Source organism: Chelonia mydas, chromosome 17 (genome assembly GCF_015237465.2).
Source record: "Chelonia mydas isolate rCheMyd1 chromosome 17, rCheMyd1.pri.v2, whole genome shotgun sequence".
In the NCBI taxonomy this organism is placed as follows: Eukaryota; Metazoa; Chordata; order Testudines; family Cheloniidae; genus Chelonia; species Chelonia mydas.
In genome coordinates, this window is record NC_051257.2 from 8,326,782 (window position 1) to 8,352,621 (window position 25,840).

The 25,840-nt window shown below is 43.4% G+C and overlaps 1 protein-coding gene across 8 annotated transcripts in view; it reads left to right on the top strand.

Moving 5' to 3' along the window:
• Positions 1-5,565: 5,565 nt before the first annotated feature.
• The window catches only part of CUEDC1 (CUE domain containing 1), a 125,018-nt gene continuing 104,743 nt past the window's right edge, over positions 5,566-25,840 (top strand). For 2 of the 8 annotated variants that reach the window (XM_043531103.1, XM_043531102.1), the window contains exon 1: positions 5,604-6,017. The gene's annotated coding sequence lies outside the window, so the exon portion shown is untranslated. Of the gene's footprint in view, positions 6,018-6,071; positions 6,302-10,623; positions 10,705-25,840 lie in introns of those variants that run through there. The other 6 variants (XM_043531107.1, XM_037880550.2, XM_043531106.1 and 3 more) reach the window with 5 other exon arrangements.

Genomic DNA, 25,840 nt, shown 5'->3' on the forward strand with positions numbered 1-25,840 from the left:
GTAGCATTTTTAATATTCTCACAGTTTGCTTTTTCAATGAAATTATTGGGAAAAACGGGGAAGGAAACCTCAATCCAAAATGTTAATTTTTATTTGTTTAAATTCCAGAGTTTTTGAATCAAAATGATTTTTTTTCATTTTGGATCATTTTATCAAAAAATCTGAAATGTTTGAATATTATAAAGTGCATATAAATCAAAAAGCCACATTTCATTAAAAAAAAACAACCTGAAACTGTTTGATCAGCCCTATTACCTTACTCACATGAAGTTCTATGAAGGCTGGTTAAAGGGGCTGATTTCCCTCTCCATTTAGCCAATGTAACGTCATGGGACTGGAGTGATATCCCCCCAGTTTACACTGCTGTACATGAGAGGAGACTCAGAATGCTTCTGAAGTGCTTGCATTGTGTAGCAGTGTCAGTCTCAGGATATTAGAGAGACAAGGTGGATGAGGTAATCTTTTATTGGATCACCTTCTGTTAGTGAGAGACAAGATTTCATAGATTCTAAGGCCAGAAGGGATCATTGTAATCATCTTGTCTGACCTATATAGCAAAGGCCATAGAACTTCCCCACAACAATTCCTAGACCAGATCTTTTAGAAAAACATCCAAGCTTAATTTAAAAATTGTCAGTGATGGAGAATCCACCAGAACCCCTGGTAAATTGTTCCAATTGTTTTGGGCATACACCGATCTGAAGAAGAGCTCTGTGTATGCTCGAAAGCTTATTTCTTTCATCAAAAGAAATTTGTCCAATCAAAGATATTCCCTTGCCCGCTTTGTCTCCCTAAAGTTCTTGAAAGATAGAAGGTGGGGAACACGGTGTTAGACAATAAAACATTAGGGCCTCAGTCTGCAAACACACACAGACAACTTTAGTCATGTGAGTAGTACCATTAAACTCAGTGAGATTATTCATGTAGGTAAAGATACTTTGCTGCTTAAATGTTTGCAACACTGGGGCCTTGGATTGTAACCATTCTGGTGTGAAAATAAGAACAGAGACTGGGTCTTCTTTTATGTTTAGCACAATGAGGGTCTGATCCTAATTGGGGCTTCTAGGCACTATTGAAATGATGACTAATGAATTGAAGCAATAACAGCCCAGGAAACAATGAAGAGAATCAATATTTTAATGCTAATTTGCTTGGGGTGTCGTGGTCTGAAGTCATAAAATACGTTGGTGCTACCAGAGGAAATAAGGGTACAGACATGAGAGATATTTTATACTTGATCAGTCTGACAAAAAAATAGCTTTCAGAATGTTTCCTCTTCCTGGATTAAAGGATATTTTTCTCCTTCTGCAGTACAAATCAAATAATGTTTGGCCAATACTGAACATATAAAAAGGAGCTCTTTAAATAGAGTGAATTTTCTTTTACAATAAATATTTTTATAAGTATGGCAAAGAAGAGACATTCATATTTGTACTTTTGTTAACAGGGTTTTAGTCAAAAAAATAAAAACTTTAGCCATTAGAATCAAGGCAGAGTGACGGAGTTGCCTATTGATTTCAATGGGAGTTAGATATTTAAATACCTTTGAGATTTGGGTCCTAGTGATTGGAACCTACTAAACTCTCAGTTCTCTGGGAAAAGGACTTTATGAAATGCACATCAGCGCACATTAGTGGTGCTAATGATAACAGAACAGGTGATTGGGAGTCAGGACTCCTGAGTTCTGTTTCCAAATTCGCTACTGATTTGCTCTGTGATTTTAGGGACAAGTCACTGAGAGACAGATATTTAGAAGAGCTCAAAGCCTCATTTTCAAGTGCTCAGCACCCACAATTGGAACTAGATTTTAAAAAGAAGTGCTCCCATATCAGTTCCTAAAAATGGCCAGATTTTAAAGAATTCTCAGCACCCAATAGGCAGAACTGTTGAAAATATGGCCACTTATTTTGATGTCTAAATGGCAGCTGAGCTCTCTTGAAAAATCTGACCTCAGTTTTGGGTACTGAACCCTTCTGAAAACTCTGACACTCAAAAATGGACCTACTACCCAGTGCCTGGAAATACTGTAAGAATTAATTAGTATTTGTGGAGGTCTTTGAGGTCTATCTAGGTGCTTAGATGGCCTACATCATCATGGTATCTCGTGCACGTAACAATTATGAAAATAAACATCTCCCTCACTTCCCTGTCTCTAGAAGTAAAAATTGAATAGTTAGTAAAGGGATGAGTTTGTTAAGGGACCTGCATTTGTAGAGAGGGGAGAGTGGAGGGGGTTTGCTTAGCACTTTCTGAAAATCAGGCCCCTGTAAGGTCTTAAGTTGGACACTTAAGATCACTAATCTCTTTGTCAATGTAGGACTCTTTTTTTAACCCTAATATTAGCCATTTCAGATTGTAAAAAATGTTTAACCAGTTTATTAAAATATTTTGGGGGAAATATGTGGTCAGTGTAATCTTCAGAGGACATCTTGTTTTGTAGGGAATATGTGATTTTTTTCAGGAGAGAAAATAATACCCCAGTTACAGCCATTTTAGAGTCATGCCTGAATCCTTGACAGCTGTTAAATAAAATCATACACATTCCATGTGAGAGCTCCCTTTTCAAGCCATTGTCCTATTAGTTTGATCTGTTTAGATTAAAATGCACTCACAGAATTCCTTAGAGTTTTATATTTCTCACTCCCATAATTGTAAGTGCTCAGTGTCATTAACAGCTAATCCTAGTGCAACAGGGACACTGATGCACACAGCAACAGTATAATATTACCAGCATAAAGTTCCATCAGGCAGTTCCAGGGCAGCAAACAAGAGGTCAGCCAATGGCTTACTGCAAATACATTAAAATGTCAAAGATAGTGCTCAAGCTGGTCTGCATTTAACTTTATGAAGTTAAATATTTATGGCAACATGTTCTTGAAAATTGTAAAAGTTATAGAAAACACTCTCACTAACGATCCTGTTATTGATGCCTATTCCCAAGTACTCACAGTCAGAGCATTATGTATTTTTATCCAGGCTACAGTTTGCTTAGCTGCTAAACAAAGGTGAAAAATTGCACTGGGGTGAAAGTGACCTCCGTGCAAAGGGCCATCATATAAGATCTTTGTATCCTTACATTCCCAAGGTAGGACTAATCAGTGCATAGATTCTGTGTTGGTCTGTCTGCACAAGGATGAATTTCACCCACCAGACCAATGCACTGCTTAAGACCCTATCAAACCCACTTCCAGAAGGGGGGTTAATTCAGAGAAATCACCCCAAAACGGCCTTTCATTTGATGGTGGAATTCTGACAAGATGCTCTTGGGAGCCCCCCTTGAGGTCCCCTTCAGCACTGGTATGGAACTATTATTATTATTAATCTTCAGGTTAATTACAGTAGTGCCTAAGGGTCAACCAAGGACCAGGCCCTGTGCTGGGCACTGTACAAACACAGAATAGTAGGCTTTCTGTTGTAAACAGGTGCTCAGACACTTTGGTGATGGGAACCATATAAGAATCTTGGTAGATAGCTAATTTGGTAGCTCAGTATCTGGTTCAGTGCCACCTGCCCAGATGCAGGGCCAGATCCAAATTATTCAGGGCCAGATCCAGCTCCCATTCATGACAATGGGAGTTTGCCACTAAATAGAAATAAGAAGTATGTCATTGTTTCTGTCACTTATTCTTTCCACTTACGTATAATGCACAATGGGTCTTAACAAGAATATCTATCACAAAACCATTCCTGCCTCCATCTTTGCAACTTATTTGTAAAGTTACCAGTCAACATGTCCAGCCTTGATTGATACACAGGGTCATGTACAATCTTTGGCTGTCCCATGCTGTGCAACAGGATCAAGGATGCTATAACGATAAGACACACACTTTTGAAATGTACCCTTCCAGGTTGAGTTCTTTTAATATAGACCAGGATATTATCTTATAAAGTTAATCATACTAAAAACATAGTAAAATTCTGCAATTATATCCTGCAACCATTGTCCCTTATGCTATAAGCATGGGCTAAGCAGGGGCAAAGAAGTGTCATAGTTGGATGGGAGACCTTTAAGGAACTACTAGGTGCTGCAGGAAGTAGTGTTGATGACTCCGTAGCTGGGGCACTCTGCCCCTTGAATCAGTGCTAAGCAAATGTTCCAGCACAGGTCATTGAGGAGCTTTACATCTAGGTGTGAAACTAAGGTCTTAACCACTTGTCATTAAGGATGTCATTCTGTCCTTTGGTAAAGAGGACAAGTTGTGTATATTCTACTTTAAGCTTCTTCCGTAATTTGTTAGAAAAGATCACTTCCTGTCCTAAACTGTTATGTGATGTTGATGGGAGCTGTCAAAAACACTGCGAAGTTACACACCAGAGATGGCACCTTTTTATCTGTGGTTGAAGTGATCCCCTATTATAGACTGCATCTCACGTTAAGCCCTTAGGGGGAGGGGGAGGAACTGTCCTCTTCTTTATTCTATATTCTTTACTCTATATCCACACCATGATGGTGCTCAGTAAAGCTAGTTGTTTGTAAAGGGGATGTCCATAAATTAGGTAACACTTCTTTGGCGATTTTCAAGACCTACCCACCCCTCATTAATACTGAAACAAACATGCAAAATTAAGGACCCTCCCCCCGCCCCCCAATACCTTATGTAATTTACGGACAATCCCAAAGTGTGTTGGGAGCCTTCAGGACAAAAAGTGCTATGCCAACATAAGCTCATTCCCAGAATGTTGTTGAGACAAATTCTATTCAGGGCCTTAGTCCCTACCTATTGCTATGGTAACCGACAACCTAGAATTTACCTGACCCTTCTGTAGTGGATTCCATAGTCTCTTCAGCATTAGCACCACAGCACATGGTGAAGCATAACTCTGAGCAGCAACCGGGCATTCTAAACGTTGGGCCGCGGGGCGCCACCATAATATAAATATTTACACCTTTGCTTCTTAAAAGGTATGTTCCACATTCAGGATAGGCCAAATGTAAATGCTCTTCTCGCTCTAGTCAGTAGGTACATTGTGCACATTATTCTAAATTCTCTGGCCCTTTCTAGTCCCTTTAGCTTCTGTTTCCTGCCACTGCATGTAAAGGTCACTATCCAGAAAGGCAACATGAGGCCCAGTCCTCTTCTGGTGGAATTCTATGGCGGTGGTTCTCAACTGTTCCCACACTGGGATCCTCCCCCATTCCCTTTTCTGTAGGGCGCCTCACCACTTTGGTGGGCGCCTCACACTTTGCAATGCAGAAGGCCCTGCAATCCAGAATCTCTGAAGACTGGCTGAGAACCCTCCTCAATTTCAGGGGCCTGCTTCTGGGGATGCATTTGGCTCATTGTGTTTTCCCTAAGTAACTACAGTACAATGCTGTCTCATGCCACACAAATACTTGCTTTCAGGTACAGAGGTGAGACAACAGCTGCTGCTTACCAATGGGTCCTGGGAGCCAGGCACACCTGAATTTTAATCAAGACACTGACTCCACTCTGTGACCTCGGGCAAGTTGCTTAACCTCTGGGCTCCTTCATTTCCCCCTTCTGTGCCGGGGGGAATGTCAATTCCCTGCCCCCCCCCGGGGTTCGCTCATGGCTAGAGACCGGGCCCTGGGCGGTGCATTGGTACCACAAAGAGGAGCCTGGCTGAGGAAATCACAGGGCTCTTGCCCATGGATGCTGCGCCTGTCTCTCTCCCCGCGCCTCCTGCTAGCTCCGTCCCACCGGCGGGCCGGGCACGAGGAGCTCGTTTGCACTTCAGGCAGCCGGCCGCTAGGAAGCCGCCGGGCTCGCCTTTGCCTCCCGGGCTGGAGCGTGAGCGGAGCCCCTGCCGTTTCCGAGGCGCCCGCCCGGTCCGTTCCCCCCGCTCCCAGCCTGCGAGCTGCGCTGGCGGCGGCGTGCGGAGAGCTCGGAGCCGAACTCCCGGGGAGCTCGCGAGCGCGCGCGCGCCTGTCTCCCCCCCCCACGCCTCAACGGCTCCCGGGGCAGCGCCCGCCCCCTCAGCCCCTCTCCAGCCGCGGGCGGCGCGGAGCCCGCCTCTGCCCCAGCGCCCTCGCCAGCAGCCGCCGCCGCAGCCGGGTAAGGAAGCGGCAGGAACGTGGGGGGGGGGACTTGGGAGCTGCCTTTGTGCGGCCGGGGCAGCCCCCCGCTCCCGCTGCCCCGGCCGGAGCCGGAGCCTGCGCGGCCGCCCGGGCCGGGGCAGTGCCAAGGCAACGCTCCCGCGGCGCGTCGGGGGCTGCGAGCGGGCGGAGCCGGGCAGAGGCCCTCACCGGGCTGGGCTCGCCCGGCCGGGCGGGTTTTCCTGAGGGGGATTTTCCAGGTTATCCCCGCCTGGCCCGGGGAGAAGGGGCGTTTGCAATGAGGTGAGGGCAAGGGGCATGGCTGGGGTGGGGGAGGGGACTTCTCTGCATGCTAGGGCGCTGTGGCACCTTTCCCGTCCCACGGATCGTGGGCTCCGTCTCTAGCCACGTCCGTCCCCCCCCGGCTTAGCTGGAGCCATGTGTGAGCGTTTCCCCCGCCTGCCCCTGGGATCCCTCTGGGGTGGGGGGTGTTTTGTGGGACAGGCAGCGGCCAGCGCTTGGGGGGGGGGGTGAGTGAACCCCAGGAATCTTGGTCGTTCTGTTTCCAAGCAGGAGAATTTCCCCCCCTCCACCCCCAAATCTCCACACGCCTCTGGAGCCTTACTAAGGTTAGCCCGGCTTTCTTTACAGGTTGTTGTTCAGCTGTGGTTCTCTGTTCCCATGGCCCTCTTCCTTTGTGTTGTTTCAAAATATTATTATTATTATTTATTATTTTTGCAAAGATACAAAAAAAGTTGAATGACTGGAAATCCAAGTCCAAAAACCTGTAGCAGGATTTGGTGTTTTAGCTACATTGGCTGTATAGTTTTATAACCCTGGGCTGTTTGTTTTAATTGATGACAGAAGAGGAATGAGGCATGTTTATGCAGGGGAAGAAGTTGTCCTGTTGTTCATTGTTGATATGTCTTAAAGGCTTAAGTCCATTGAAATCAACTGATCAAGAAATCTTGTCCATTTTCTATCACCTGGGACCAATACTTTGCTAATGGGATTTCTGGACGGTTGCCCTTTAGTAAATACAGGAGTTCAAACATGCACCCAATGGCAAAGTGACTTATTCATATTTTGTTTGTTTGTTTTAGAGCTGTACTTTTATGGCCCAAATAGTTTCTAATTATCTGAATCACTCTAAGCCAATCAGAAGGCTGCATTTTTGTATTGCTATCTTAGTGTTGTTGCGCATTTGTCTGTCAGACAAAGTGACACACCATTAACCATATGTTAGGTAGAATATCAATAAAGTAATTGCTGTAGGAGAAATGTATGCCACTCTAAAAATATATGCTCAAGTTGCTGTCAAATGCTTTTGATTAGTTACTTCGTCTTTGCCATGGTGTTTATTGAGTGATATGAAACCATTATTCTGCAATGTAATTGTATTCCATAGACCTATCTCAATGAAATTGTTCTCATCCAGTCAGGTCACCAGATGGTTGACCTATATATCTGGATTCAAAACCAAAATTTCAGCAACTAAAATGTGAGGTATTTGGGGAAAAAAATTACAGTGGAAGTCTTGTAGTAGATATATGAAGATAGTTTTTCATAGAATGACTTAGCTCTTAGCTCCAGTTCACTCAAGCTAAATTTGCATTTTGTACATTGCAATGTACTGAAACTGTTTGGGACTTTGATAGAAGTTAAAGATGGAAAAAAATTATGGTATTATGTTAATTTGTCTACCCGTCACTGCCTGCATGGGATTGTTTTCCTATGGTATCTTACCTAGCAGCTTCTAGATTTGTTTTCAGACCCCCTCCCCCATTTGAGTATTTACACTGAGGACAGGGGACTATTCACATGACTAAGGCAAGCAGGATAGGGTCCTAGATCTTAGGCTTGTGGGTGTAATTTTTAATATGCGCCTATGGGAAAGGTTTCTTTTTGACAGGCTGAGCCACAGGAGTCTATTCTCTCAGATCATCAAAATTTACCTTTCTTTATAGATATAAAAAATGCTGATAGTGTACCTAGGACCATACAAAACACAATGTAGAGGTAGTTCCTACGTGGAAGGAGCTAACAGTCTAACAAGAGAATTAGAATAGATAGGGTGAAATGAGCAGCTCAGAAGGACTTAAGAATGGCTAGGATGTTTATATCTTGCAGTCGTCTACAGTAAGCTGTGGTGTTTCGGACTGGCACACTAATTATTCTTGGCACTCACTGCATTGCTGTTTGTTATTTCAAGCAGTTAGTGCCCCCTATGTATTTGCATTAATTTATTTTTGCATACTATAAAACAAAAGAAAAAATCAACACCGTGGCAGTGGTGAAAGTAAATGCTTCTGTGATAGTAAGCAGACTCTGGGCGTGGTCTGTATCTTCCTCTGTATTTGGACAGAGCGTGGCACAATGGGGCACTGATCTTGATTAGGGCCTTCTGGTAACTCTAATATAATTAATAATTTTATGCATCTGGAGGTTGGCTGCTGCTTCTCATCTCTTCCAGGGTTTGCAATTGCAAAGCATGTGTATCACCTTTCTAGTACCCATTCCCCTCCCAGAAACCTATTCTCAGTGGTGGAGATGTTATGCATACTGCATATAGCTATATACAGCTAGCTTGGCTGTACTTCTTGGGCCAGCTCCCACTAGCATCTACTACCAGCCTCCAGCAGGGGGTGCAGACACTGGTTGCTCAAACTCTATAGTGATGGAACACAGTATAAATGTAGACTAGGAGGTGGGAAGTCTTTTAGCAGCCAACCACACACTGTCTCCTGTTATAGCTGGCTCCTTCCCCTTTGACAAGGAGCATGTTAGGGGACAGGGTCTGGGGTCTAGGTCATTGTAGGGGGTGTTGCTTTTAATTGCCCCAGTTTGGTCCCTTTGTGTCTCTTGCTACAGGGGAGCTCTGTCTGCTGAACTGAGAATGTTATATGCTCATCTTTAATCTGAATAGAATTTCTAGCAGTTGTGGTGAGAATTTAAAAGTGATCACCTCTAATGTTAGGAAGTGGGAATGAAGCACTTCCCAATAACAGTCACTGGGAGTGCTGTCCTTCCCTGCTTTCCCAGGTTTGTAGGGTGCAAATGTTTGGCGATTAGAAAAATCCTCTAACTGTAGGCAGAGCTGGTAGTGCTGTCTTCTGTTAAGGTTGCTTGACATTTCCCTTTACCATACCCTGTTTTCAGTTGCATATAGCTTTTCTGAACTTTAACTGTCTGTGCTAAAATTTTACATGTTGGGTACCTGCCTTTGGCTCATTTGTTTTTAGAAAATTTCAGTCACAGCAGTACAGCCATTTCCAAGAATGAGGCAAACCAAATATTTCCCTTTAGCCTATGTTAAAAAAAAACAAAACTCTGGAGATCTTTTCTTTGAACAGCAGCTTGAAATTTGGCAGGGGGATGACCTTTCTATCAGCGATGTGCCTTTTGCCATCTCCGTGACCAAGTTCCCAGACAGAGATTTCTTTGATGTTAGCAGCTAAAATCAGAGAAGATTCCATCCTCACTGAGCCTCTTGCAGCTTCTATGCGTGACTGCGCATGCATCATCCCCAGAGAATGTCTGAACGTGTTCCAGCCTTTAAGGCCTACAGGGAAAGCCAGACTTTCCTTGTAATGGCTGCTCCCAGCTCCACTGGGGCTGGCCCCGGGAACTAAGGGCAAAGAGCCTTTCTCTCCTGTGCCGTCTCTGACACTTAGGTATGTGGAGAAGGAAGCTGTGTGAGCCAAATGCAAAGGGGACAAAAGCTGTACTAGTGAGGAAGGAAAGGAGTTGATTGGGATAAGGAGTCTGGGACTGGAAGAGGGGTGAGAGAAACTGGGCAGGGTGAAAGGGAGGCTGGAATTGGGAGCTAGGGAGGGAAGACGGGGACTGGGATCCAGTGAGGGAAATGGGGAGGAGGGGATTTCAGTGCTTGCAGCAGTCTGAGAAAAATGTGAGGGAGCTGTCACAATCTGGGAGCAGTAGCTTTGCTAAAACAGTTGTTAATGTGCACTCCTCAGCCACCTTCAGCTTGACTCTTAATGGTTTTTGTGGGTATTTTTTTGTTTTTTGGCCAGGTCTTGGATTCTTTTTGACTCCTCTCTACCCACCACACTCACACTTTAAACAATGTGGGACTGAGAGCCACTTGGCTGGTGGTAACACAGATCAGACATTTAGCTGTGGGGCGAGGTAGGGAAGAGACTGAGACTGGTTGGACAAGGAGACTGGAACTAGGGACCAGTAAGGGCGGCATGGGCAGGGGGAAATCTGATAAGGAGTTGGGCTGCAGGGGGAGAACTGGGACTGGCTGGGCAGAGAGACTGGGACATGGAGCTGGGGGGCGGGGGGAAGAGGGCATTGAGGGGGAGACTGTTATTAGATGAGGAACCCTGGGCAGAAGACTAGGAGCCTTGGGGGTTGAGAGGAGATAAGAGACAATAGGATAAGGAGACAGGAGGTGGGGGGAATTAGGGCTAGCTGGGCAGGGAGACTGAGACTGGGATGAGAAACATGAGGAGTGAAGACTGGGATGGGGTAGGCAAGGAGCCAGTGGTGGGGAAGAGACAGGACTGGAACGGGTAGGTTGGAGGGGACTGGGTAGAAGGGTGCAAGCTTGTGGGGGAATGGACAGAAGAATTTCTGCTTTCTATTACATTCCCTTCCAGAATCCAGAATGGAACCTAAGACTCCTGGGTCTCACCATACCTCTGGTGTCAGCAAATATCTGAGAAACCCACTGACCAAGTGTATATCTCCTCTCCTTCTAATTCTGACCCACGCAGAGGACGATACCTACTACTTTTATCAGTTACTCCATTAGCTCAAGTGGCAGAAGTCTGTGCAGTGGATCTAAAGGTTCTAACCCTGATGATGACCCATGTGGGTGTCAATATGATGCCATTTTGATGGCGTTTGCTTTTCTTAAAAATCTAGTAATTGAAACACACAAGAACCTATGTTAAAATAACATTATTAAGGTTCCAAAGTCAAGCATTCAAAAGTTAGGAAATGCCAGAATTAAGTTGCCCCCTTGTGCATATATATTATGATACAGGCTTTAATTACATGATCACATACTATTTTGACCACAGTCTCTTAACACAGTTTTTTGTGGAATACATACATTCATTACAATGAAAAGGTCAATTTATGCAGCATATAGCTCTGCCATAAACAACTTGCAATCTAAATAGGCAAGACAAAGGGCTAGAGGGATAACAGAGGCACAGGGTGGGGAAGTGAATTGCCCTACTGTGGTCACACAGTAAGTGAGTGGCAGAACCCAGAGCTGATTCCCAATCCATTGCCCTAACTACTGGGTCACACTGCCTCTCTTGTATATAAGTAAGGTTGCTGGAGTAGGAGGCCAGTACAGGCTAAACCATTTGCTCTTGTTCTGAGAGAGTGAAGTGCTGTGCACTCTGCGTGACTCTCTATCTTGTGTTGACTTCCCGTGCGGTTGGCATAGGGTGTTAAAAATGAGTTGGGCCAACTTGTTGCGGAATATAATTCATTGGTTGTGTGAGGCTAGCTGTACCTCTGTTCCCTTCCTGGTATCTCCGAACACACCCTCTGTGGTCTCAGATTTCGTGCCTTAACCTATCTCAGGGTGGAGTTGTGCAATTCTTTCACTCCTAGACCGGGTCCTGGCTGACAGTATTCTGTGTATTCACCACTTTTACCCTGCAGGTCCAACTGAGTTTGGGTAGCTGCAGTTCTTCCCTTTGGGAGTATCTGACCAGTGGCATACAGTGGCCAGATAGTCTCCTTAAACCAAAGCACTGTTTATTTTAGCAGTTAGAGAGAGAGGATTTTAAAACAACAATCTACATGCATGTGTATCTTACTTAGAGACATACCATCTCCTGATGGCGAAGTAGGCAGGCCTAGCTTCTCCAGACACCCCAGCAAAGTCCTATGTCTCACTCTGGTTCCCCCCGAAGGTTCCTTTTAAACCCTGCTATAGTTCTTTTGTGTTCCTTGGCTCTGACCTTGTGGTGCAAACCAGTCCTGGCGGTTAGCTGGAGAGGAGGCAAAAATCGTCAAAGCTAATAGTCCTGGCATTGTTCCTTAACAGCTCTTATGTGTTATGTGCTGAGATGTGGCTATCCTGAGCCATTCTTTTCCTTCCGTTTGCCTGTTTTCCCAGACAGTCCTGCATTGCGGTAACCCAGTAGATTCATATAATAAACGCTCCGGTAACCAGGCCAACATATAGCATTCATAAACTACAGAGCAACTCCAAATTCATCACATAGGGATAAGATGACGTCTTAGGAAATCCTTTTAATTTTTATTTTTTTGGGGTGTTTAAATTAAAACATTGTACAGGTTTGGGGATTTTCTCTCTAATAATCCAAGTTGGTACCACCTGTCATTGTTTTAAAAAAAATTCTTTGAGAAGGACAGTAGGACTGAGCATGCTCATTAAGATCTGTAACTCTTCCTGTTGATTTCCATTCTGTCAGAACACACAGTATGCTCAGTGTCTCATTCCTCTTGCTGTAACCTGGTTTGTGCTTTTATTGGCCCAGTGTCCAGAGGGTCTTGATAATTATTTTAAGCATATTGTCGAGTTGCCAATCAGTTATCTCCCAGGCTTTGCTTTTAAATCAGGGTTCACAAAAGTGTCTTTGGGGCAACAATTGGCACTGCAAAGGAGAGTGAGCTAGCTGGTTAATTTGTATTGGTTCTAATTACTGCTTTCTTGTGCCATCGTTGCGTAGAACCTCAATGTAAATGATGAATTATACACAAAATTGTCTATGCAATTCTTTTAGTCAAAACTTTTGAAACGTGCTGGGATGGAGACTTCAATTGTGTGTCTCATGGCTGGAAACATATGCCATGGAGATTCTGTGCTGTACCATGACTTTAGTGGTCTCTTCTGCTGTGTCTATAGTACAGAATTTTGGAGTTGCCAGCACTGATTTGGGGCACCTCCCACTCTTGCAGTACCCCACTTGGAAGATCTTCAGGATCGGGGGTGCCCTGCACCACTCTGGGAGCAGCCGGGAGAACAAATTGTGACAGAGTCACAGTTCTACCCTTGTTGTCCCCTTGCTGTGGGAGGGAGGAAGTAATTTCACCCCTTTTCATGGAACGGTTTGCTCCCTGCTGTGTGCCCAGGCACCTCCTTTGGCCAGTGAGTTGGGGAGGAGCCGGAGCCAGGCTCCTTCCATTCCCTGCCTACTCGCTTACAGTGGGAGCATCAGGCAAGTAGCCTCTGTTCTCCTTCTCCCCAACCAAGTGGCCAGAGTCGCAACCTCAACAGGCCTCACTCCCTGCCCGGCTGAATAGGGGCTGACACTATTCTGCAGAGACTGAGGAGTTTCCAGTTTCACGCTAAGGCTGTATCTACATTGAGAGCTAGGAATGTGATTTGTGGCTTACATAGATGTACCTGAGCTAGCTGTCATTGAGCTAGTGAGCTACAAATAGTAGTGTAGCAGCAGTATTGGTTGGTTCAGGCAGGTTTGTACTTGGGGCATCTAGACCGTGCTGCCACTGCCCATGCTGTCATGGCTACACTGTTTCTTTTAGCACAGTAGCTCAGTGAGCACTAGCATGAGTATGCGTACATGAGCTGGGTAGTATATCCCTAGCTCATAGGGACATTGCTTAAGTGTGTTAAGGCCTGATCCAATAGGAGTTGAGATCCAATTGCAAGATCAGGCTGCTACTGAACATTCCAGTAATGCTTCCAGTTCTGCACCTACTCTGTGCATGGAATACCCATGGAGCTCAGCATAAGCGCTACCTGAGGAGTGGCTGCAGAATTGGGGCTGTAGTATCAATAAATAAAGCTTTTCATGCTTAACCATTCCCCTCCATGGATTAGGGTCTGATTTTCAAACAGTATACAGTTATGTGTAGGGCCCTACCAAATTCACAGTCCATTTTGGTCAATTTCACAGTCATAGGATTTTAAAAATCATAAATTTCATGATTTCAGCTATTTAAATCTGAAATTTCTTGGTCTTGTAATTGTAGGGGTTCTGACCCAAAAAGGAGTTGTGTGGGGCTCGCAAGATTATTGTATAGGAGTTTGCAATACTTCTACCCTTACTTCTGTGCTGCTGCTGGTGGTGATGCTGCCTTTAGAGCTGGGCAGCTGGAGAGCAGCGGCTGCAGGCCAGGAGCCCAGCTCTGAAGGCAGCACCGCCACCAGCAGCAGTGCAGAAGGTAGGATGGCATGGTATGGTATTGCCACCCTTACTTCTGTGCTGCTGTCTGCAGAGCTGGGCCCTCAGCAGCCGCCACTCTCCGGCCGCCCAGCTCTGAAGGTTGCGCAGAAGTAAGGGTGGCAATACTGCGACCCCCCTAAAATAACTTTGTGACCTCCCTGCAACTCCCTTTTGGATCAGGACCCCAATTTGAGAAACGCTGGTCTCTCCTGTGAAATCTGCATAGTATGGGGTAAAACCATACAAAAGTCCGTATTTCACGGGTGGAGACCAGATTTCATGGTCCGGGACGCATTTTTCATGTCCGTGAATTTGGTAGGGCCCTAGTTATGTGGATAGAATTATTTTCTGGTAGTTTCTCAGACTACTGGGAAGTCTTTATGTCATGAACACACAGTTCTGTTATTTTACTGGTATTTAAGGGAATATTGCATTTTAAACCAATGAAATCTTAGTTAAGAACATCACAGAGTTTAACTTAAAAAATGTGACACAGATCCTTTGCATGCCAAAGTATTTGTGGTTAACCCTTGAGCTTCGGAACTATTTCCATTTAAAAAGGCCTTGGACTTGATGTAGAACAACATAATTAAAAGATTTTTTGGAGATGATATACACATGAAACTGACCAGCAAATCATTGCAATGATGTTTGTCTTCATTTCCCCCTAAAATGGCCCCATTTACGTTTTTGGCTCTCAGCAAAAATTTTACTAGCAGATTAGCCAGTTGATAAACTACCTCTGAGAAAATGTTTGAGAACAAACATTTCCTTCAAAAAATGTCCACGACCCACTGGGCGCGTGCATTGCATGGCTAATTTTCTTTTTTTTAATATCCACTCTTTTTTAAAAAAAGCATGCAAAACTACATCTCCTTCTAACAATGAAAACACAGCATTCTGCTGTTACCAATAAGAATAAGAGTAGGTGGACAAACTTGTAAATATGCCTTTAATAAAATAAGGATTAGGGAGCTCCTGTTGCTCCTGGGTAAATTGAAAAAGTACAGTGCTTAAAACAGCCTGGGTTTGCCACTGGGATGTGCTAAACATTCTCCAAGATGCTCAATGCCCGTGAATGTTAGTGAGGATTGAGGATAGTCAACACCTTGGAGGATCAGACCACAAATAACTGTTTTCTGCCCTTCTTACATATCTGTTCCCATCATTGCTAGTTTAACAAAATATGATATGGCTATTTTGAAACGATAGCTATGGCTATTCAGTGTATCCCCCACTGAAAATAAGGCTTTGTCTTTACTGCTAGAAAAAAGGTTACTTTTATGTGCATTTGCTATCTCTCTATAAAATCCTACTGGAGACAAGATGCAGCTCCACCTGTGGTTGACTTCACCCAGCTACCCTGTGATAAAAATTATCACGCTTTATCTCCCCTGGGATTTTACAGTGGGATAAGCTATCATGCATTTGCTATCTTGCGGTAAAAATGCACCTTTTTCAGCCACGACAACAAAGCTTAGTTTCAGTGGTATGCATTAATTTCTCTAAATAATACATGTGACAAACAGAACCTGAAATTGGCTCCTGACTCCTTTCTGATTCCTCTCTAATCTAAACTATCTAGGTGCTACTATGGCCTGCATTATCATAGTATTTGAGTGCCCGGGAAGTATTCCTTCTCACACCCCACTGCAGTGAAAGTGACAGCACCCAGAAGGTGTTAGATGCCTTGTAGCAGGGGTCCTCAAACTGGGGGTCAGGACCCCTCAGGGGGTCGCAAGGTTATTACATGGGGGGGTCGCAAGCTGTCAGCCTCCACCCCAATCCCTGCTTTGCATCCAGCATTTATAAGTGTGTTAAATATATAAAAAAGTGTTTTGAATTTATAAGGGGGGTTGCACTCAGAAGCTTGTTATGTGAAAGGGGTCACCAGTACAAAAGTTTGAGAACTACTGCCTTATAGAATATAAAATGGATCAGTTCCTAACTAAGCCAATTTATATTGAATTAAGAGGAAAATCTGTGTTCCATGACCTAAATGGAATGCACTGCTGCTTAAATCCCCTTCAGTGCTTATGTGAGCTATACCTGGTGATGCCAGTAAGTGAATTCTTCTGGTGACTCGTGTGTATGTGTGTGTGTAAGGCGAAGCCAGCGCTTCTGCAGTATCAAATCTGTAAGCCCCAGTCCTTTCACTGAACAGCTTGTGTGTTTTGTTCAAAGCCTCAATACAGTTTTGGAGGTTTTTAAAAGAATTTTAGTGTTCCTGGAATGGTGTAAGACCCAAGTTTGAAGCCTGAATATTTTGCTGGTTGCTTTCTGCTCAGGAAGGTTGTACGAGGTTATCTAGTCCAGGGGAGCTCTTGAGGTCCCTTCCAGTCCTACGCTTCTCTGAAACTGGAGGGAATTCAGAGAAGAGCAATAGAGACCTTTAAGGCCAAGAAGCCTGATCTGAGGAAAGTTTGACAGGAGGGTAATGTGTTACTTGGCCAAATGATAATTATAGCACCCATTGTGTTTGGAAACGTACTGATGGCTCTTGACAGTGGCTATTAACAATAGGGTTCTCTGAATCAGTGCTAAAAATGGTTTGCAGAAACCATTAGTAGAGTTCAAGGAGCTGCCATTGTGCTTTCTCCAGCTATGCTGGTCTTGTATCTGCTAGGGGTGGTTTCACAGGATCCATTGCTGACAGTTGTCATCAGTTTCCTAGTTAATACTTAGTTTTTTGGAGGGGGACATGGGGAGTTATGCTAAGTCTCTTCAAGGTGTCTCGGAGGAGGGGGATTGTTTAGAATGGGAATAGAGGATAGTGGGATGGAGTTCAGAAAAGGAAATTTAGGTTGAATCAATCTCAGGAGAAATTTCCCAATAGTGAAATTTAGTGGATTGTGGCATAATCTCTCAGGGAAAGTAGTGGAAACCATGTAGTTAGTTTTCAGAGTGGTAGCCGTGTTAGTCTGTATCAGCAAAAAGAACGAGGAGTACTTGTGGCACCTTAGAGACTAACAAATTTATTTAAGCATAAGCTTTCGTGGGCTAAAACCCACTTCATCGGATGCATGCAGTGGAAAAACAGTAGGAAGATGTATATACACACAGAGAACATGGAAAAAATGGGTAAACCGGACAGTCTCTACGTAAAAGAATAAATGGACACAAATCAGATGTCAAGAATTATAACATTCAAAAACCAGTCGGAGAACACTTCAATCTCCCTGTTCACTCGATTACAGACCTAAGATTCGCAATACTACAACAAAAAAACTTCAAAAACAGACTCCAACGAGAAACTGCTGAATTGGAATTAATTTGCAAACTGTACACCATTAAATTAGGCTTGAATAAAGACTGGGAGTGGATGGGCATTACACAAAGTAAAACTATTTCCCCATGCTTATTTTTCTCTCTACTGTTACTCACACCTTCTTGTCAACTGTTGAAAATGGGCCATCCTGATTATCACTACAAAAGTTTTTTTTCTCCTGCTGATAATAGCTCACCTTAACTGATTACTTTCGTTATACAGTAGTTGGTATGGCAACACCCATTTTTTCATGTTCTCTGTGTGTGTGTGTGTGTGTGTGTATATATATATATATCTTCCTACTGTATTTTCCACTGCATGCATCTGATGAAGTGGGTTTTAGCCCACGAAGCTTATGCTCAAATAAATTTGTTAGTCTCTAAGATGCTACAAGTACTCCTCGTTCTTTTTTCATGAAGTTAGTGTCAGTTAAAAATGCAATTGGACAAAAAACTAGGAAACCCACTGCGAGGGACAATCCTAGCCTGCCATGGGGTGGCACAGGAAATGGATTTGGTAACCTAATGGAGGTAAGTTTACACTACAAGTGCAGCAGCAAAACAGCTGTGCCCCTGTAGTGCTGTAGTATAGACCGTTGCTATGGTGATGGAAGGGGGTTTTCCACTGCTGTAGTAAATCTGTCCCTTAAGAGGTGGTAGCCAGGTTGATGGACTGAGCTGCACCTCCAGCAGCGGTTAGGTTGACCTAATTATGTCACATAGGGCACAACATTTTTCACAGCCCTGAGGGATGTAGCTAGGTCGATCTAAGTTTTAGGTGTAGACCAGGCGTAGGTCTTCTCCTTCAGTAACTTCTATGATCTACAAATCAAAAAAACTCCTCCTGTAGTTTCACAAAGGAATCCAGCCATTGTCTCCAGCTGACATCCTCAGCTCCAGCCCCCAAGGTAAACAAGACACCAAATCACATGAGCGCACTGCGTGACCTCCCTGGGCAATGAGAAGCAGGCTTGCTGTCATCTGTGAGATGCTTGTTTCCACATGGAGTCCTGGCTGGTCGGGGATGCTTCACCTTTTTACGGTTCTCCTCTTCCCCGCACAAATGCCGTAGGCAGCAAAAGTGTTTCAGATGGCCTTTGCCTTGGGGATGGATGTCTCCAATCTGTAGGAGGCGGCAGTTTAGTGTTTGGCTTGTGGTAATTTATCAGACACACACACAGTGTAAGTGAGAATTAGGAATAATCTCGAGGAAGCAAGAAACTTCTTGAAGGGCTTTGTCTTCACTAGGATTTAAACATATCTTGTTAGAGTTAGCGGACGTGTTCTAAGGCCCCGTCTAGGCAAGGATAAAAAGTATGTTGTTAGGATGTGTTAGCGAAGGACTTGTCTACGTGGGTAAGTGACACCAGTTTAAATTAAATCAGTTAAACTGGTGCAAATTTTTTATGGACATTGTGATTTCATTGTAGCTCCAACCTGCCCTAATCAATTTAAGCATAAGTGATTAAAGGCCGGTTTATACTGAAAAAATGCCTATGGTAAATTTTCAAAAGTGTGTAACGTGTAGATTTGCAAAGACACTTAAGGATGCAGATGGGTTCAGGTTAGCTACCTAACTCCCAGTGAAATCAATGGGATTTAGGTGCCTAATTTGCTTAGGTGCTTTTATGAATTCCACTAGGTGGCTATAGTTAAATCCCTTTGTAAATCTAGCTTGCAGGCACTTAAAAATTGTGACTCAGTGGAAGTCAGTGGGACTGAGGCTTGGTCTACACGTAAAGTAATGTCAGCATAACTACGTTGGTCAGGGGTGTGAAAAACCACCTTGACCAACATAGTTACGGCCACACAATCCCCAGTGTAGATGCAGCTATGTCGATGGAAGAGGCCTTCTGTTGACTTAGCTAACCTAGTTGGGGAAGGTGGTGTTCCTATGCCATTGGAAAACCCACTTCCATTGATGTAGGCTGTATCTCCACTTCAGGGCTATGCCAACAAAAGTGAGTTAAACTAAACAGGAACAAGGCACTTTTGCTCCGGAATAAGAATGTCCACACATGGGGTTGTACAGACACTGCTGTTGTGCTTTAAGTTCACACCCTACTTGGACAGCTTGAGATAGCACGGGATGGACCTGATGACACAGGAGGTCAGTGCTGTGTCCTGTGTTTCTATGTTAACTTCCAAGTGTATTCAAGCCCTTTGCTGAGACCAAGCTTAAATGGGATAGAAAAGTTGGGGTTTTTGGTCAGGGGGAGGTTGAAGTAAAAAGAGAATGGAAACAGTATTGTAAATAAAGGGAAATTAAAATACAGTGATTGTTAATCTGCTTCTTCTCCAGTGCTCAGACTTTCCGTATTTCTTGTCCCTGCACACCCCCACATCTTCCCGTATCTGAGGCTGCTCCATCAGCAAACATTGGCCTTAAGAAAAATAATTCTCCCACCATCTTCTTTGCAATCAATATGAGTAAATATCACACTTCTACACCCCTCTCACTTTTCAACATTTCACAGGGATTTAGATGGAGATTTTGGAACACTTTCTTGTATTCTGTTCAGGGTCTCATGAGTCATATTGTGCTCATCACTGCTGTATTGAATGATGTGGGGGCCTGAGGTTAGGCTCCTACGTCCAGATTTAGGCACCTAAAGAATAGCCTCGTTGTCAGTGGTGCTGACAACACACAGATCTCACTGGCCATGTGAGGTGTCTAAATCTGGATTTAGGAGCTTGATTCAGGCCCCCAGATGTGAAGATGGCGTCCTTGGCGATTGCGGATGGTGCTGAATATGTAAGCCCTTCAATCTGTCCATTCAGAGCACAGACTGTGTGAGCTTTTGCAGGCCTCACTCCTGGTCTGGAGGAGGGGTGAGTGAGGATTTTCATCTGTGTCCTGTTCAGTCCTTTGTCTCCCTTCTGAATTTGCCAGGCGTGCTGCATCCAGTTTGGTGGCTTTATTATGCACGCCTCCCTACTAAGGATGGGACTCGAGACCATCCATTTGTCTTAAGTAGGTGACCAACATCCATCAGAGGGGTGACAGTGTTCTGTCGCTACCGTCTTGAACAGCATTTCAAACAGTGACCTCAAGGATGGGTGAAATGGTTCAAATGGTCCAGAAGTTCCCAGAGCTCAGCTGCATTTGGGTTCCCTGAGTAACACGTCTCACATATGGTTCCATTTAGGGTAAAATATCCAAATCAGGTTAAGTGCCTCATGGTGTGAAAATATTGAGTGAGGCGAAGACAGGTGTAAAGATTCTGCAAAGGCAATTTGGGGGGATTGAGCTGCACAAAGAATTGATGCATTATATTCTCTCCTAAGGGGGAGAGAGAAAATTTAGTCAATAAAATCTGACATTTCTCCGTGTCCACAGCTCTGAACACTTCTGTAATGGCTGCAGATATTTGCACTGTTTTTCAGCCAGATGCCTTTGCTGGTTGTTTTTTATCATAAAGATCTGCCCAATAATGTCTTAAATCCAAAATAAATTTAAAGGTGTCACCTCATTAGTAGCAGCATAATGATTCTGATTTTTTTTTAAAACTGGGATTGACCGTTAGCTTCATGCCTTCTCCTGAGCTCATATCGAGCCGTAATGTAACCAGTTCTGCCAGCTCAAATCTCAGCAAGGTTTAATTTAAATCTAATTAGCTGAGCATGTGGTCAGGTTGTCATAGCATGCTCCAACGGTCGTCTTGTCAGTGCATGTGGAATTCTGCAGCAACTTAAGGCTTCTTTATGTGGCAGGTAGTTTGAATGTGCTACGAGTGATAGCTATTCATTTACACAGTTTGGAACATACTTTGTATTTTGTTAAAATGTTAAGATCAAGCCTCCCCCCTCCTAAAAAAATGGTATCCGTATTAAGGCCTTCTCTATATACACAAGTTGTACCTCTATAACTATCGCAGGATAGTTAACGTGGTACAACAACCCCTAGTATAGAGGCAATTATATTGTATGCAGGAGCTTATACTGGTAAAGCTAATTTCATAGGGAAGGGGAATAAAGGTATGAAGAACCTTTATGCTGGTATAACTGTGTCCACACTAGGGATTGTACTGGTATAACTGTGTGTTACCAATATAGCATTGTGATTGGTTACCAATAAATTAGTAACTGAAATAGCTGTACTGGTACAAAATCTCTCCAGACCAGGCCTAAAATATATAATGTAACAAACAACAACAAAACCTCCCTAATTATCCTGATTTTGTAGGAAGGGCCTTTTATGAAAGAATTGCAGCATTTGTACTGACAACATGTATGTATTTCAGCTTGTATAGTTCATCTGTTATTTGACCTTGAGCATGTCACTTCTTGCCTAAGTGTCTTTATTTCCCCTTCCACCCTTCGTCTTGTCAGTGTAGGCAGGCCCCCACCCTGCAAACACCTAGGCTGTGTCCTCACTGTGAAGAGAGGTGTGTTTTTACATGGAGATAGCAATCCCAATATGAAACCCTAGTAGAGACAAAGCACAAATAGCTTTTACCTCAGTGTTGTTAGATGAGGTCGACACTATGTACCATGTGGGGCTTACCTGTGTGTATCTCTACCCCTGCAGTAGCAAAAATTGACCCCTGCGGTGCTCTTGCGCATGGCAGGTTCTCTTTGGCTTGCAGGAGGAGTGGAAAGTAACTGACCAGGGTCATGTCAGATCATTGCTCCTCCTGCTGTTACCGAGAGGTTGTGTGTGGAATCAGTAGCACAAGCATGATCCCTCCCCATAAGGTCTTTCCAGAGGGAAAATAGCTCAAAACAGCAATTCCTATGCCCATTTTGAAAAAACCCTCCTATGTTTGAGTTGTCTTCACCTGATTTGCTGCATCTTCCACAGGAGCCAGCCATTAGATGCCTCTGTCACCTCTTTTGACCTGCAGAAAATGCAAACCATTGACCTATAGTTGAAAGGTTCTGTGTCCCATTACTGATTGTCTCAAGCCATCTGCCATTCCCCACCAAAACAGACCAAGCTATAGCGAGACGTGTCTACATTGCCCCATAGTTCGGATGATGGGGATGTGACTAGCAGTGTTCCCCAAAGTGTTGCGTTGTAACTCCCCACTGTGGATGTTGCGAGTGTAAACCAAAAGGTTCCTAGTTTGCGTTAACGTAGGACTGCTTTAATGTGAACAGGGAACCTTTTATTTCATGCCTGCAGTGTCCTAGGTGGGGGAGTTACAGCAGCATGCACTGGTTTTTCACACCTGTGTAATCCCAACTATAAGGCAGTGTAGATATAGTCTAGATGCAGTTCCGGTATCCCCTCTCTCTCCTTTTCTCATCGGTCGGACATTCCAACGTGAAATTCAAACTGCTATACTTTGCTGCATGGATCTATATAACTGGAGAACAAAAATGATAAAGCATTATGAGGACATCCTCTCAGCAGTTAGATCAGCCTTCCTTTAGCCTGGTATCTAGTGCCTTTATATTTCAAAGGCTTTCTCTAAGCAAAGTGTTAAGAATTTGTAATGAAAACTATATAAAAATGCGTTTGCTCCCTCTGAAAGGTATTGTTCGCAGATCTATGTAAACATTTTCGCCAAGTGGGAGGAGAGGCATTTTTGATAGCTGAGCACCAGAGATCCTCAGATGTTCCTTGAAAGTTGGAGGGCATTATGGTAAAGATGACTGGTCCAATTCATAGTTTGGGGGTGGGGGCAGAGGAGGGAAGAGAGTGTATGAAGCTTAGTGCTTTAACTCTTATTGAAGGGTGCTCATCATCTACGATGTGATCAAAGGGCCTGATCCAAAGCCCATTGAGGTCTATGGAAAAACTCCTGTTGACTTCAGTGGGTACGGTGGATTGGGCCCTGAGTGCATTCCAGAATTTTACATGCGGGGAAAAAAGGCCATTGAAAGCTCTGATAATTACTTCTAAAATTGTGGGGCTGTTGCTTGATTTTGTGCTTGTGCCTGAGGGGACATTAATCCTCTTTGGAAAATCAGCTGCTTTTTTTTCCCCAGCAGGTGAACCTTAGAAAATATGCTCTTCAACTGGCAGCAAAGGCCTGGCATGGATTTTTTTTCCCTTTTCCCTTTAATCAAAGGTTATATTGATGCATTACAGAAGAGGGATTTAGTGTTTCAACATTTCTCCTTGCGGTAATTCAAGCTGAGCGGTGCTTTGTGGCAAAGCTGGTTGCCATGGTTAGTCTTTGCTTCAGCCGCGTAAACATTAAGACTAAAAGGAGCCTTGTCTCATAGTGAACTATTCCATGCTCTCTCCAACCCACAGTCAATTTGAACTGCGTATAGGTAATTATTACTTTTAGCTGGCTAAAGGCCTTCAAAGTCATAGGTTGCTGTTTAAGGGGTTCTTGTACATTTTTGAAGGCTGGTCCTTAAAGAAAAGTCCTCTAGAACTTAACAGGGATGAAACCAATTCAATTTTATGAAGAATTTCTACAGTTCTGTAGAAATTACTCTAAAACCCTATACGGCCTAGATTATCTAACATTAGGCTTCCATATTTAATAAAGTCCCTATCTAGGCATCCAAGTAAACAGCCTAATTTTCAAAAGGGCAGAACGCTTGGCAGCTTCTCTTAAGTCAGTCCTTCTGAAAATCTGCCTGCTTGCTTAGGTGCCTAGATATGAATTTAGCAAAACTTTAGGTGCCCAAGCTGCTGCTGCTGCTTTTTTTTTTTTTTTTTTTTTTAACAAAAACAATAACCTAAAGGACTTAGACATCTCCCTTCAACTCCTTTGAAAATCCCAGACCCATTTAAAATAAAAAAATATCTGCCATAGAATTTAATAGAAAATGAGATCCTTTCTGTAGGATTTTTAAAAACCACCCTCTCATTTTATAGCAGAGTTTTAGTGCTCTGTTAAGTTTGGATTTATTTGGATAGAATTTATGGAAAGGTGATCTTTTTCTGGGAGGTTAAATGACTTTTTCCTGAAAGCTGTTGATATTAAGAGCTTCTAGGACATTGGTTAGAAGGTATCTTTATTTCATACTGTCTCTATTAGTTTTGATTGATGAGCTTCTCAATAGGTGCCCATCACATGGTATTGACTCCCATTATGCACATTTGGCACCTTAGAGAGGATGCATCCGATGAAGTGAGCTGTAGCTCATGAAAGCTTATGCTCAAATAAATTGGTTAGTCTCTAAGGTGCCACAAGTACTCCTTTTCTTTTTGCGAATACAGACTAACACGGCTGTTACTCTGAAACCTGTCATTATGCACATTGTTACATTACATCAGGGACTGCTGATCCCAATTGAAAGAACAGATAAATACCCACCAGCAAGCATAATTATAAAATAACACTTCTCCATTCCCACCTGGCAAATGTATTAATTCCCTCAGCCCTCCTTGTTGGGTCTTTTGCTCTTTACACTACAAATGTAACATAAAGGAACTACAGGAGCCCAATGGCCTCCAAATAACCATATTTACTGAATATACACAACATGCAAGGACTAGGTAATATAACCGTGGGAAATCGTTTTCCCGTTCTCTGAGAAATTTTGAAATTTTTCCCATCTCAAATTGAGACAAAAAGTCAATCCTGAAATTTTTCACAAATAGAAAATCTGAATTTTTTTTGGATTGGGTCAATTAAAGCATTTCACATTCAACCTTTTAAGCTTTTATTTTTATTTTTTATTTTTATTAGAAATCAACTTAAATTTCAAAAAGAAAAGAAGGACTTGTGGCACCTTAGAGACTAACAAATTTATTATATCAGTCTCTAAGGTGCCACAAGGCCTCCTTTTCTTTTTGCGGATACAGACTAACACGGCTGCTACTCTGAAACCTTAAATTTCAAAGCAACGTTTAATTTTGTACCAAGAAATGGAACTTTTAAAAAATGTCCAAACAGGATGTGTTGACCATTAGACCATAAGAACAGCCATACTGGGTCAGACCAAAGGTCCATCTAGCCCGGTATCCTGTCTTCCGACAGCTGCCAATACCTGGTGCCCCAGAGGGAATGAACAGAATAAGCAATCACCACCAAGTGATCCAACCCCTGCTGCCGACTCCCAGCCTCTGGTAAAAAGAGGCTGGGGACGCCATTCCTGCCCATCTTGGCTAACCTTGGTTGACAATTGCTAACCTTTTTCATCTAAAATTTTTTTAAAACAGGAAATTTTAAATCTGCCCTTTCCTGTGAACAGTTTTGGTTTTGATGAATTAAAATTTTTTGACAAAAAACCCATTTTGTTAGAACAAATTCCCAACTAGCTCAACTAGCTACATAGACATACTGCAGCTCTGACTGGATTTTGGCAGCTTCTAAAATAGAACATGGTGAATACCACTATAGGGCTCATTAACTATTTAAAAGGATATTACCTATTCTTATACACTACGTTCCTCCCCATAAACCTTGGTTTTGCAGTGTCTGTGGATGTAACAGGATCGAGCGGTGGAGCGAATTCCAAGGTAAGGACCACTCATCATGGACCCCCCTCTCGTTTATATCAAGGGAGCTCCTCT